This window comes from Pieris brassicae, chromosome 4, assembly GCF_905147105.1.
Source record: "Pieris brassicae chromosome 4, ilPieBrab1.1, whole genome shotgun sequence".
NCBI classification, from domain to species: Eukaryota; Metazoa; Arthropoda; class Insecta; order Lepidoptera; family Pieridae; genus Pieris; species Pieris brassicae.
The window spans coordinates 7,626,104-7,641,952 of record NC_059668.1 but is presented as its reverse complement, the minus strand read 5'-3'; the positions used below and the strand labels follow the sequence as shown (position 1 = coordinate 7,641,952).

General features: G+C 31.2%; 1 protein-coding gene across 1 annotated transcript in view; it reads right to left on the bottom strand.

Moving 5' to 3' along the window:
- Positions 1-15,849, bottom strand: part of LOC123708890 — a 68,302-nt gene that overhangs the window by 23,320 nt on the left and 29,133 nt on the right. The window lies entirely within an intron of this gene.

Sequence of the window (15,849 nt, the reverse complement as noted above, 5' to 3'; positions counted from 1 at the left end):
CATTTAAAACTACTGAACAAATTTAAAAGATGCAAACACCATTTTAAATTTATTTTATGATTATTGAATATTACACAATTATAAACAGATCATATAAAAATAATAAACACACAAATATTGTACAGTTCGAGTTATTTTTCTAACGCATCGAAGGATAATATATTTTTCTCTCCTTGTACCACAAGTACACATGATTAGTCAAAAGATTATCACGCGAGTTCTACAAAAATTTGATCCAAATCTTTAAGTAACATCAAACTGATCTCAAATGTTTTCAAATACTTCGTGTGTAAAAGCCTTTCCCAATTAATTAAACCATTTCAAAAGTAATAACACAAAAGCGGATGTTAATATACATACGTCAACGCCCAATAAAGCAACGGATTAAACTCAGTATGTGCATTTGTCGCCGCAAATGTATACATTAACTGTGAGGCGAGGGATTTTATGTGCTTTATTTTAAAATGGCGTCAAAATGTGTAGTGGCACGTTTGAGGATTCAAGATGCTTAAATGTTTGCGCTTGAATTATTATGTAGAGAATTTCTATTCCAGTTTATTGTATAAAATAGTAAATTAATATTTCAGGAGACTCGAAAAAGTTTTTGAATTTAAGTAAAAAAAATATAAAAGTTTTAATAAAAAAAAATATTGGCGCTACAACTTTTTTAGGTCTGCGCCACAGATTTCTGTATTTGTTTCATGATCATATGTCCGTCGAATAGGCAAGTAGATAAAGCCTTCTGTGCCTGACACACGCCGTGGACTTTTTGGTTCTAAGGCAAGCCGGTATCCTCACGATGTTTTCCTTCACCGTTCGAGCTAATGTTAAATGCGCACATAGAAAGAAAATCCATTGGTGCACAGCCAGGGATCGAACCTACGACCTCAGGGCTGAGAGTGGAACTCTGAAGCCACTAGGCCAACACTGCTCACTGCTTTTATATTTTAATAGTTGTTTATTTTCGTTTCCATAGCCCTTAATTTATCCTTACTTTATGCCGGTTACCTTCCCACTTTTGGAGCTTCCCGATCATTAGAAATATTATATTAACTTTTTATTTAGAATAGAAACCATAAATATGTTTAATAACTTCAATATTTCATAAAACAAAAGTTGATATAAGCTTGAAACGTTTTAGGTATTATATTCTTTTTAAAAATATCGTGGTTTATTGGGGGTAATAAGAACAAAGTGCTCGACCATAGAGTATATTGGCTATTGAACGCTCGCAGTAACTAATACTTTATACACAATGACTACGGCCATCCAATATTACTACGTTTTTGCAATCTATATTACATAAAAATATATCCACAAACCACAAATCATGTTATCAGAACATACATCTCAGGCTTCCAAGTGACATACAATAAAATAAAAAATAATAAGATTAATGTATTTAAAAGTATTTATGAATTGGTATTTTTACTTTATTTTATTAAAGAATTCCTACAGCTGCTCATTGAACAATATTCTAACAATTACATTATACACAAAAGCCAAAAACGGAATACACATTGAAACATAAACATAAAAGCACAGTTTTACCTATTTATACAAAAATATAACAAAGTACAAATTCATACTAAATTCTAAATTATAAGTTCTAAGATTCATTGATCATTATAATAAATATTTAAAGGAAGAATGACAAAAAGATAGCAGATTTTTTTAAAATTTTTTTTAAAAATCCTTGTGTGAAAAGAAGTAGTGAATTGAGGATTATGCTTTATTTGCTCAATATTTAATTGAGATACTAAGTCATTAAATTCAGTACGAAGTGCTTGAAACTAGACGTTTTCATTTGGAAATTTTGAAAAAAAAATGCATTATCACCAATACGATTAAATTCAACCATAAACAGATTTATTACTAACGTTAACTGTGAAATAATTTTTAGAAAAAAGTGATGTAGGTAGATATTAATTACGCATGATCATTCTCACCAAATCAGGCACAATCTATTATTAAATACGTAAATACGAATTACGGAATACGAAATTAAAAAAGGAATCCAACAATGGATAAGAGTAAAACTAGCACTTACCATCAACGGTGGCGTATCTCACTAAAACACTGGATCCTTCAATGATGAATCAAAAAATAGTAAATGCTATACGGTATGCGGTATATATTTAGTGCGCACGCGACAGCGGTTAAAATTTAACACCATAAACATGGTAGGTATATTAAAGTCAAATCGACAATTGTCTTCCTTCTTTGATTGATACCGATTAAGCGCGAACACATTCTTCAGTCACAATAAATATATCTCTTTGCTGGTAATTTGTGTTACAATCTGAAGGAATACGATACAAGGCTGAGTTACGTAAATAGTTTTTATTTGAAATATTGAGAAATCTGGAATAGTTGGGTTTGCTTTGTATTGTATGATGAAGGGGTGTGAAAAAGTAAAAGCGACAATAAGTCAGATAGTCAATTAAATCGTTCAAATAGCGTGTCAAATCTTTGCTTCTAATGAGGGGATTTGCTTATAATGCATATTCCTTGAAACGATAACTTTGAGATCCTAAATGTATCAAGCGTCTTTATCAAAACAAGTTTTACAACGTTTTTAATATTAATTTTACAAGTCTAACTTATATTTAATTATTTTTAAGGCGTACTCATTAAAACTTCTCGTATAACATACTTTGAAAACCTCTTAGAAAACAACTTAGTGCATTTGCGTTTGTTCAAAATATTCAAGCGCTAAGTAATGTGTGCTGAGCGGAATTTAAATATAATTTAACGGATGTGACGTCTCTAATGCATTTCCGGAATCTGTGTATAGCGTACGCTTAAACATTCTGAGACATTCCCTAAATGCATATGTGAAATGGTTGGAAAGTGAGATAATCGTATTCCTTGGAACTAATATCTCGTTAACACAGTTTCATGATTTGCCGTCAAAATAGTTAAACATTAAATAAGTATGCCAAATTAGATTTATTAAACAACGATTTGTCATAATTCTATATATATATATATATATATATATAAAGCTATATATATATATACTGAGGTTCCTGGGTTTTGGGAAGCTGTTTCCTCTTATGGACCTTTGCCTCTTATGCTCCATTTAAAATTTTACTAGCTATCTTAACTTAAACTCAGTTTCCTACTAAATTATGACTGCTGAGAGCACGCGCCACGCTAGTCAGTCGTGATGCCATCTCGACTTGACAGTGCGTACAGAATTCAATTGTACGAGAATGATCCATGGCATCCACCTAGACTAATGATGCCGATGGAGACAATACTTCCTCCGATATCAGAAATGCAAACGCAGGCACTAAATGTGAGTGAACGGACTGTCGCAAGGAAAAAATTGCGGGCGTTATTCGAAACTTAAACTACTCGTGAAGGTCCTAACCAAACCGTCAATATCAAGGGAAGGAGCATCTTACTACCAATATTTTGATGATATACAGGTACGTAAATTAATTTTCACATTAATTAAGGCCGTAGATGCAACAGCATTTACGCACATAGCTTTCATAATTTGAAATCGATTGAATTTAAATAAATTTTCCTTACTTATTTTGGTATGTTGAAAGTGTAGTGGCAGTGGTTTTAACAAAATACGATAGATTTTATAACATGTTTTCCCGAAATAACTACTTGTAAAATGCAACGTGAATTAAGGTCATTTTTAAAGGAAGCTAAGTTACCAAGATATGACAAAGACTGTATCAAGCACTTCGCTTCTTCACTTCACAATATAATAAACGCCCTATATTAAGTCTTGCTTGTACCAAATTGTACGCTTACGGAAAATATGGCCTTAAATCTTTTGAATGTTTCAATTTCATTTCTTTGTCTACCCCTACACAACAGGGGCTACGTGAGTCCCTGTGCTACAAGGGTGGCTTTGCGTACTATTTGGCTAAATTCATAATTTTTTAAAAATACACCCATTAATTTAATAGTAAATTTATTTATTTATTTATTGTGTATAAATGATCTTAATATAAAGGAAGTTGGTGTGGTGGAAACACAAACTGTACACAGTTTTTCTGTCCACCAGGACGTCGAACATATTTAAATCATTAACATATATATATATATATATATACTAAGGCCAGTGACATATAAACTATAACATTATAACAATCAAACCAATCAAACGATTAAAATTGCACGTAAAACGTCATAAACCAATTTAAACATAGCCATAGATAGCCGATGCAAGAAACCTGTTCTTGTCGAGAGTACTCATTCGCATACAGGATGAGTTCCTATATTCGAATATATTTTTTTTAAAGACGTATATAGCATAATTTATGTTATGCATAATTTATATTTTTATTTTATTTATGTAATATTTTTTAATATACATTTAATATTGTTTCTTGTTATATTCATAAGAAGTATAAAACTATATACCGTATATAATTATTAATACCGAGTAAAATTAAACATTGCAATTATTGGAATTCTAAAACGGAATTTCGTATTTCAAAAGCGGTTAGTAATCATAGATAACAAGTTTCAATATTTATTGTTAACTATAGAAACGCTTCAAAGAACAGATATATATTTTGAAAACTAGTTAAGTGTTTAATTAAATTAGCTCAAAATTATTGTTCCTATGCCTCTGCGCTTCACTATATTACTTTAGCCTGATTGCCTCGTTCCTCTTTCAAAATGACGTCAAATTGAACGGCGCAGAAGCACTACATAATTTTCCTTTTAGCGAACATTTGATGCACAACGCACTTCGTAGAACAAGACAAACATGAAACGGTTGGAAAATTAATTTCCACTTAAGTATAGTTAAGTTGAACGTTGAAGTTTTAAGTAGAATATAGTTAACCATCCAATAGGTTTTCTTAGGTGCCTGTTAAAGCCTTAATTAACTAACAAACTCAGAATTAAAATTAAAATTTAAAAAATATAGACATATATTTCTTTAGGGATACTAATATTCTAGTTAAATGGTTGTTGTTTTTGGTGACATATTTATACAAAAAATGTTCAGTGTTAGAAGCCGTCGACAAGTTACAGTAAATTATATTATTTGTAGTGTCAGTAGGTGGCCAAGATACATTTTGGGTGCATATACAGTGCTTAGTGCTGGATACTATGATAATATTTTTTTTATTATTAAAGAACGGAATTAAATAAGCATGAGACAACCCCGTAGGATTATTGAAAATGTATCTCTCCGATAAAAAGGTATAGAATATATTTTATAACAGAAAAGCTTATTCAAACTCAAACTCAAAATAACTTAATTTATATAGGTAAACAAGTACACTAATGAATGTCAGAAAAGCAGTTAAATTAATTCTAAATTTACATTTAGTACCAGTTCGCAAGTCAAGGGCGTAGAGCGGGCAAGAAGAACTGGCAAGAAACTCTTCGCCACTCTTTTTAATCGCTAAGTTTTGACTCATACAATTTATTTGATCTGGAGCAAATCAATCCCAAGGATTAGGATCATTTAAATATTTGTCAAACTTATAAATATATATTAGTTAAGATACAAGGTTCAAGAAGAATAAGGATTCGTTATCTTATTATTCAATATTGAATTATCAGAAAAAAAACAGTGCATTTTATAAAGAATAAAAACACTACGTACTACAGAGAATTTATTCTTAGCGTTTTACTGGCCTTCCTCAATAAATGGAGTTCTATATTTTCCGTACATTGAAGATTTCTTACAGTATCAGTACTTACTCGCTTCTCATAAAAAGGAAACAATGTTTATGTTTTTTATTTCCTTTTATTTTTTTATAAAATAAGATCAAAGTCGTACGGAAGATATGCATATATATTTCTGAGTTAACATTTCAGACATTTAAGTATCAGTGAGAATATAAAATACAAGACGGAACGATGTAGCGTTTCATTTGTGATATGTTTGATAATGATTCGTAACAATCAAACTGTTAGATTTCCATTTCCATTTATTCTTTCTTAATAATAATAATATTCTCGCATAGAAATGATAGCTTTTTAAATATATCACAATATTTACAATGGTAGTTTATACATTAAATATGCAGTAAACAAAACGAATTAACAGCGGTTACGATTTATGTGAACTATCGAGTAATGATCTCATTTGGCAGATATATGAAACTTCATTAGCGTTTCGCTTTGTCAATCGAAACAGTAATGTTGATTTTGGTACGGTATCCCTATACGGTGCATTCATATACACGTAATGATGTATCAACATTCTATCTGAAATTGTTATGGATAATTTTGATCGATCGTTATCTTACCCGCGTATATAAAAAGCATGAACGTCTTGAGCGCGTTGTACTTTGACAATTATTTCGTGTGAGAAAAACCTTTATGTACGAACATTTTTTTTTGTCGAACTTTGAACATATACATCAAACAAGATAGAAAGAAAAACTTGATATCTTGAATAATATCTCCAAATATGTTGAAAATGATTAATAGCGTATGTATTTCCATGAATTATAATATTATTTATTATTCCGAATTCTATTACGAAATTCAGGAATTAATTAATTATTTAACAAAAAAATTAAAAGGTGGGTCAAAGTTTGTAGATTTTTAATGAAAATATTAATCGTAGATGTATCCTGGATATAGAATTTCAGACAACTTTTCTGTTTACATTCTTGCTCACGGTCCTTGGCCAAGTCAGCGCAGAAGTGTTTTCTATTAGGAAATTCTTGTAGGAATTCAGGTTAATGCTGTTGTTTTAATATAATGGCTTGGCACCTTGATCTGATATTACTATAATAAAAAAAATATTGACATTGTAGCTAGGAAAGAAGCTTTACAGATAAACGTTTTGTATATACCAGCGTTTTATTGAAAATTATTATCTAACAATTATTATTATTAAAACAGTACTATAATCAAAATATTTATTACCAATATTGACCGGTGTTGTACTGGAAACTTCTAAACATTGTTTCAAGAAATTGTTGCGTTATTTCGTAGTCATAGTCCAAGATAATACTTGGAATACAAGTGGGAATAAAAGTGTACAAGAAAATTTATCGTGAATGTACCAAGACAGAGTTAGTGTGAACTGTGAACTAAAGTTTTAATACTTTTTCCTTTTTGTGGAAAAAGATCATTTTACCGAAGAACAGTAGTTTCACGTACTTTGAGATACAGTATCCCCTTGATATTATTTTTTATCTTACGGAACAAAACGGTGGCATTTTCTCGTTAGTCTTTTGTTTTTGCCATCAGAGTTTTTACAGTAGATTATCTAATAGTTTTATTGAAGAACATTGTTACAAGTGTTAAGAACAGTCTTTTAAATCCTTTAAGAAACATGTCATGTTAAAGGGAATCCTAATTTAATTATTTAAATAAATAAAAATGCTTGAAATCGAAGTTCCAACCTTTCTAAGCTTTCGCATAAACTTAGAACATTTAAAATTAATATAGGATTTCTGTTTGCTATTAGCATACTTATTGTACTACTAGCTGACCCGGCTAAGTCGTTTAGCCATGTATTTAATTTCCAGGAAACATTTTATATATATATATATATATATATATATATATATATATATATATATATAGTACAATTAATTACTAAGTGAGATATTCACAGAACATAGTTTTAATTGTTTAAAATCTACAAGTTACAATGTCATGTTTAAAAGGTAGCACTTATTATTCATGTAAAAGCGCAAGGAGAAATTCTAATTAAAATATAATTAAGAATTAATTAATGCTATCCCGGAAGTAAAAGCCTTCATAAAGTATGCAGTTCTTGCCTCAAGCAAAACTAAAAACCTAAGGATTATGATGAAAGGGAATAAGTTATTTACTCTTACTTTTCTACGCCGTAGAGCTTCTTGAACGCCGTAGCTGCAATATATCACAGATTTTTATAGTACCACAAATACAAAAGATACGTTATATATATTTTGTGGTCACATTTAATGATTTTATACTAATATGAAATTGCTAGCAAGAATAAAAAGTATTTATATCTATAGATTATTTTGAAACAATTTTAATGTCAAAATTAATCGGACTTCCATAATTACGCTACGATACCGTTATGTCCACCTTGCACTGCGAGCGGAACAGACCCATTACAGACTCCGCTACACTCGTAACGATGATTTTCATACATGCCGTCTCCACTTTGGTGGAACCTTTGTGGTATAGACCACAAAGATTAAATGCACTTGCGAGCCTTCTTGCAATGTGAGTGTCCATGGTCGGTGGTATCACTTAACATCAGATGAGCCTCACGATTCTACTTCAGCCATATACCTCCTAATTTAACATCTTTCATTGAGACTTAGTGTTATGATGTTACACTGTACTGTGTGTAACTGTAAATGTAAAAATAAAAATTTGTAGATAAGAAATTTCACGCTAATAATATAATTGTTTAGTCAAACTCAAACTCAAAATAACTTTTCTCATATAGGTAAACAAGTACACTTATTAAAGTCAGAAAAGAGGTTAAATTAATTCTAACTTTACATTACCAGTTCGCAAGTCAAGGCAGTCATTTTGTATCTGTTGTGTTATACCAGTGATAAGTTCTCAAGTCCATAAATAGCATACACAGCAATTATGCAAATGCTACAGAAATAGTATGAAAAAGTTAATTTGGCTTTTGAAGATTGAAGGCATTTATCATATTTTCATTAATCAACCCTTTCTTAAATAACGGTAACGGTTAAACAGTACCTTGACGTTGTATTATCATATTACGCACACTTAAGTGACAAATTATCTAATACATCATATATCTCCACCGTCAAATAAATCACCAAAGCATTTAGCTCACACATTACCTAACAAATTAGACTGGAAACTTCTAATTTCAACAGAATTACTGTTTTTATCTAATTTTCCAAGAACATTCGCGTTAAAAGGCTTTGTGAGTTGAAATATAGACTCTATTAACGTGAGTAACAGTCTATTTTTGATCGGAAATGCTCGTTTAATCAGCTGATTGCGAGCAACTTTTATTCCCTTGTAAAGAACACAATTCGTGCTCGATTGAACACGGGTAAGTTTAGTTGGATGTGGTATATTAAGGCTGTATGAAAATGGCCTTTTAAAAGTTTTACTCTTCAATAATAACCTTTGTTAAGAACATAAGCTTTGAAATTGACTTTTGTGTGACTTTAAAAAAATAAATAAATTACACACACTGCAACCTTTTTCGGTCTGGCCCTCAGATTCTGTATCTGTTTCATGATCATTTGTTAATCGAATAGGCAAGTAGGGGATAAGCCTTCTGTGCCTGACGCACGCCGTCGACTTTTTGGATCTAAGGCAAGCCGGTTCCTCACGATGTTTTCCTTCACCGTTCGAGCTAATGTTATATTTTTGTTATATATGTTATATATTTTACCCATACGAAATCACTTTAGAAACTGGGAAAACACCTTTTGATTTTAGCAAGCTTATTTAAGTGTTAGTTTTTATTTATTAACAAAAAATAACACGACATTTAAATAAAAAATCGAATTATTGAAATACAGAAAAGAACCATCACATATTTAAATTATTGATAGAGAGCTTCTAAAGAACAAATTGTTAATGTTTCTATTACCTCATTCAGTTATTCTATCAGCAAAACTAAGGAACATCCAAACATTCATTTTACTGTAAAATTGGTAGGCGATCAGTCCAGACGGTCGGATTAAATTTCTAACTCTAACTTCGTCGTTCAACTGTTTTGAGAACTAACCGTGGTTCCAAGTTGCAATTCTAGATATTTTACTTCAAATTTGGGAACTACATCGTTCAGTTTGTTGTTGTTTCAGTAATTTTCTGCAAATTTAAACAAATAAATAAAAGTCTCCGTCTCTAATAATAACGAAGCTAGCCCCTATTTGATACTAACTTTACTATTGGATCTATATAAGTAATAATTTTACTGTGAAAACCATATCGTAAGCCTTAACCTACATACTTTGTTAGTATCGCACTCGTGTTACATCTGTGTAGTACTGAATGAAAGTAAATAAACTTACTTATTTCCGGAATTATAAATTACGACTGCCGAAGAACTAAGAGGGCAGTATCACCAATTACATGAGCTAAAGATACCTTATTCACAGATACTTAATCCTTTTATTACTAATTACACACTTTAATCTCGTTCGGGTGTAAAAAAATTGTAGGGTACGTTTAAATAGATAATATAATATAAATAGTTATCTGTATTTGTTGAATAAGGTTTATCCAAAATATTTTGGCCATTCATGAAAAAGTTAAAATGGTCAATTAAAATAATTTTATATAAGGTATATTTTATTAGGCATCTAAACACGCGAGAAATTATAATGCCGTGTAGCAGGTAGTGTTATAAAATAGATTGAGTATCATCCCTATAATCTCTTGAAACCAGTGTATAATAAAAATAAATAATAAGTTATATTAAAACGTAATGCCATCATGATTAATGGATGTTCATCCCCTGGTGGGCCTTAGCCTCCGCAAGCATATTTTGCCATCGCAATCTCTCTCGTTCTTCTTCCGTCTCATTTTGAAGACCTATTGTTTCAAGGTCCTTGACAACTTTAGCCCTCCAATGCAGCCACAATTTAATGTACTTTCAATGTGTAAAATCTATGTTGATCAATTAAATAGCCACGTGTAATTTCATACTGTACATTTCGTAAAATTATATAAATGAGTGCAACTTATAAAGTGCTTAAACCCAGCATATAATCTCAATTTGTTTAAAATTTATATTTATCATTGCTTATTAATAATACGGTTACATTAAGCAATTCTGAAAAAACAATTAGCATATTATATAGTGTTCACACCAAATATATGCTGCTTACGTACAAATGGAAATATATCGATGGATTATTAAGTTGTGGGGCTCGCTAAGTATATACAATAAGCTCGTAAGCTCTATATTGGCAGATGTCTTGAAAAAGCAATCAATACCAATCTCTTACAATATAACTCCCCTACTACTACAAGGCCCCTTATTTATGGCCAGTCTCAAAAAGATATTTTAAAACTACAACTTGCATCGTCGCGAGAATATTATTGGTGCCTATGGAGATATAAAAATCATTAAAACTTCATATTTCTAGACTAGATTCTTTATCGAGGTAGCGGCCTGCTCTACGGTCTCCTGTGAGGACGCATAACCATTTTGCTATTTCCTTAAAAAGCCTTATAGCGCTGTGACCCCACGGACCAAGGGTGTCGACACCGAATGGGACAAAATCATATACGGAGCCTAGGCGCCTGAATTTTCATGCTTTAGCTTTTTCAGCCGCATCACTAGCCGCACCAGCTCTGTAGTTGGTTCCATGTAGATGGAAAGGGGCCAGCGTGTCTGTCTTCCATGGAATCAAACTCATACAGTCTCTTGACATCGTCTCTGCTGCAATACCAGTCGGCTCAAGACTTGGCACGTTGACGACGACAACTAATAGGGTAATTTAAATCGCCAATGTATTCACGTTACATATTAATAATTTGAGAGGTTAAATATATCTGTTCTTGAGCGTAGAAATGTTGTTTTTGCAAAGAAATTAAATATTAGAATATAGTAGGACTGGCCTTACTTCCTACTATCTGTCTCGGATGGGATCAATGGAAGCGTCTTAATGAAAAATGTAACAATGGTCGCATTTTTCTCGAGTAGGATGGTTTTATCAAGACTTTTATATGGAAATCCTTATGTTCAAATTAGATATGTCGGAACTTTGCTATGTTGTTAACACTTTATTCAGTTGTATTATATGAAATATATATGATACAAATAGTAACGGTGTTAATACTATTTACTGTTTATTTTATAAATATAACCATTCTATAAATCTCTATTAATGAATTCTATTGTGTGTTTGTTGCTGATCGCTAAGCTGGTTAAAGTTAAAAGTATCTAAGGATTCCTTCAAGAAAAGAGCGGTCTAATTCTTAAATGGCCGGGAACGCACTTGCGAACCTTCTGGCAATGTGTGTGGCCATGTGCGGTGGTATCACTTAACATCTGATGAGCCTCCTATAACATTAAAAAAAGAAAGTGAAATTGATAATTAGGTGGCGGTTTTTGTATGGATAAATTTAATTAAAACACTTTGTTTGAAGCTGGGTAACAACTGACTTGAAATATGAGCTTATTTATAACTAACATAAAATTTCCGAGTTGCGACGCTAACAACGACTAACTTGGCTTATCCAAGGGTTCACAAATCTAAATGATACTTATATTATTGGATATTATCGGAACCGAGAATGTTAAAATACAATGTATGAGTGTGGTAAAAACAAAAGGGCTCATATTAGCTTCAAGTGTGATGATTATTTACATTTTGTTTACGCTTCTAATTATTAACAAAATATTTATTTGTTTACTAAATTTAGGTTACAAAGCTCGAGTTAAAATCAAAATCTCTGCTACGTGTATGTGAATTAAAAAATATCGTTATTATATAAGTTATCTAAATAAATCAATATATTTCAATATATTGCTCTTCTAGATAAACTCCCAGTTGAAGAATTTAGAGGACGTCGCATTCGTAATTTAAAATAACGGTCGTACTGGTAATTTTTATATACAAGATGGCCGCCAAACCGAGATTTAATGTCTTGAGATAGTGAAAGTTATTTAACAGAACAAGACAAGGCCGTAAGCCGCAAACGAAATAACAATAACGGCTCAATGGTCTTTAAATCGAAAGAAGAGGTTATTAATGAGGTCTAAAGTCTATAGCCATTGTATTATTCGAAGATTGAAGCCTCAGTAGTTAATTTCAATAATTAAATGTTACACGTAAAAGACATATTGTAATTAAAAATAATAGTTGCAACCCATGTTCCTAAACGTTTTAAGTGTGAAATAGTGCAGGTTTAAATTTAAAATTACATATAATTACAGTTTTTCCTCGCATGCTATGCACTGCAATTTTCTTAACTTAATGAAAATTTATACTTCCGCTATTACGCTTAGGTAATTGCAGTTCTAAAGGATTTTTTTGTGTCGAAATTATGCTTTTATTAAAAAAAAATCCTTAGTGAAATGAAATATTTTAAATTTATTCCAAATTTAACTTCAACTGGACATTTTTATTCAGTTAACATTCCAAAGGTGAGATATTGAAATCACTTCAGTTGTTTCAAAATACAAAGTGATTTAAAATATTAATTCCCGTAATAAAGTATTAGTATATATACTCTGAGATCGTGTAGCTTTCGAGAAATGAAAAAAAGTAATTTTAAATCAGAAAACCGCTGATCTTCATAAACTCAATTTTCTTGAGTGCGTTCAGTGCAATAAAATATGATCGATAAGAACTCTCGTTCAGCCGACCCGTATATATTACCCATAGCTTCGACCAGGGCACAGTTTAAAACAGTAAGTCAGACAAATATTTTATATGACATTTAATTAAAAATATTAACATATAAATAAAATTTGATGTCTTCGCTATTTCTACCCAAAACAACTTTTGGTTTTGAGACATACCTGTGTCAACAAACAACAGACAAGGCTTTTCATCTACCTATAATTTTTTTTTCGAAAAAATGAAATCTTTTTTTTATTGAGCAGTGGGATGTTGTGTGATGGACACTCTCAATGCCAGAGCTTGCGAGCGCGTTGCCAGCCTTTTAAGAATGGGTATGATTTTTCTTAAAGGACCCTAAGTCGAAGTGGTTCCTAAGTCACCCGGTGGCAAAGTACACTTATGGAGTTGTAGCGCCATTGATTTAATTAATAAATACATACTTAAAGTTTTCGACTGATGATACTGTGCTCCATATAGATCTGCTTAATATTCAACTCTAGATATTATGATTGAATGCGTAATTTGATATTCTGCTAATACTACTTTATTGATTTTTATGAGCAAACCCGTGGGTAATAATATTTTTATATCGAAATGTACTCCAGCTATCAAATAATGTATATCAAAAAATCATTGGTTATAAAACGTTCAGAGATCGTTCGTAAAATATTGCTGTTGAAATAAGTAAAAATTTAACTAGTATTTTTTCTTGCTACGAGATGGCGCCAGTACAGTATTACTTTGTCGTTCCATTGTTCGCAATTAAGTTCTTTTATTTTTGTAACAAAACTTCATTTACAAATATTGTAAAGGGATTGTATTGGACAGATTTTAAATTCTTTCTTAGATTGATATATCATTGAGTAACACGGGCAATATTTATTTTATTAATATTAAATATATATGCAGCCGTTGGAAGCCCGGACTGGCCGCTACTCATAGAAGCTGTGGTCTATATGCTTATCACTTTCAAATCTTAGATTATGAGTTAAGAAAAGCTTACTTTTATATTATCGTATCGAAGAATACGCCTAGTGTATCGGAGTCCTTGACAACTCCACCCCACCAACGCAGCTTCAATCTACAGGGTTTTCTTTTACCACCAGTAAGGACCTTGGAGTTCTGTCGTACGATGCACATGTCCCAATTTAACCATCTTGAGACCATCAACTAAGAAATCAACACATTCTGTACTCCAAAAATCTCCAAGCACATCAATTAAGAAAAAGAGTGGCGGAGAGGTTATTGCCAGTTCTTCTCTTTCTTTCTACGCCCTTGATTTGAGAACTGGCAGTTAATGTAAAATTAGTAGCATTTTATACATATTTCTATTTTGACTTTGACTTTGATTACAGATAATGATGGACTTTTTCAAACAAGCGAGATGTATAAAATGCCTTCTGCCACGCAAGTCTCAAAAATAACAGAATATTTTCACCGCACTCCACTAAGTGAAACCTCTAGGTCGGAATCAACTAAAGGTCCTTCAAGAAAAGAGCCTTATAGTGAAGAGCCTTCAAGAAAAGGCCGGCAACGCACACTCAAGCCTTCTACAGTGAGTGCCTTGAGAATTGTTACCAATATCATACGACATTTGTTTTACTTAAAATTATAAAATTGCTGAAACGATAATAATATTACTAAACCATAAAAACCAATTTTTACTTTCTAAGCGTTATTCCAAACGTTAGAGTAGAAAGCTCCAATATTGAAAAGCTTTTATCAAATCAGACCCCAAACAGTTAGTTTTAATTAAAAGTGATCCGAAGAATTCGGACATGAATTTTCAGAAATGAAATGAATCCCACCATGGTATAAGAATTTAGGGTAGGATTTCTTGTTCTAATTTTAATAACATTTCATACAACTCAAATAATTACACATTGGAGATTTGTAATTTAAGATATGAATTATACTAGAAAATATTCGTGCAAGATTCAAAAAAAGGCAATCTAAAGATATTCTGAATCAGTCAATATAACAGATAAATGACTTGCTTTAAAGTCCAATTAATACAAGTATAAAGAAAAAAATTACAGACTTATTATCTTAATAATATTGATAGTTCTTATATTTTACTTTCTACTAAAGTATTATTATAATTGAATTTTTTTATGATCCCATTCTTCCATGTCGTTGCTTAGCAACCATTACGAACATATTTCGGGAGATTAATCGATGTAAGAGTGATTAGTCATTTGAGATTATCGTTTTATATTTCTGTGTGTGAAATAGAGGCTATATTTGTTTGACAAATCGATAACAAAAGGAATTGGGGCTATTAAGTCAGCGGTTTTAAATTATTATATTATTTGAGTAAACGTAAATTACGAAAACCAATGAATGTTTTTCATTGTAAAGTCATGTATGAGGGAGTTATAATATCAATGTTTGTCAAATCTTTATAGTCATACAGTTGAAACTGAATTGTATGTAAATTGAATAATATGTAAATTTTAAAGCATTTGCGTAAAAAATGTGTACTGCAGAATTGTTAATTTATTACAATATTTTTAGTATTAAAAGTATTCACAAAATTCTTAAATAGTAAGAGAAAACTAAAATTAATTAAAAATAAAAACTTGTGTGTGTACTACTT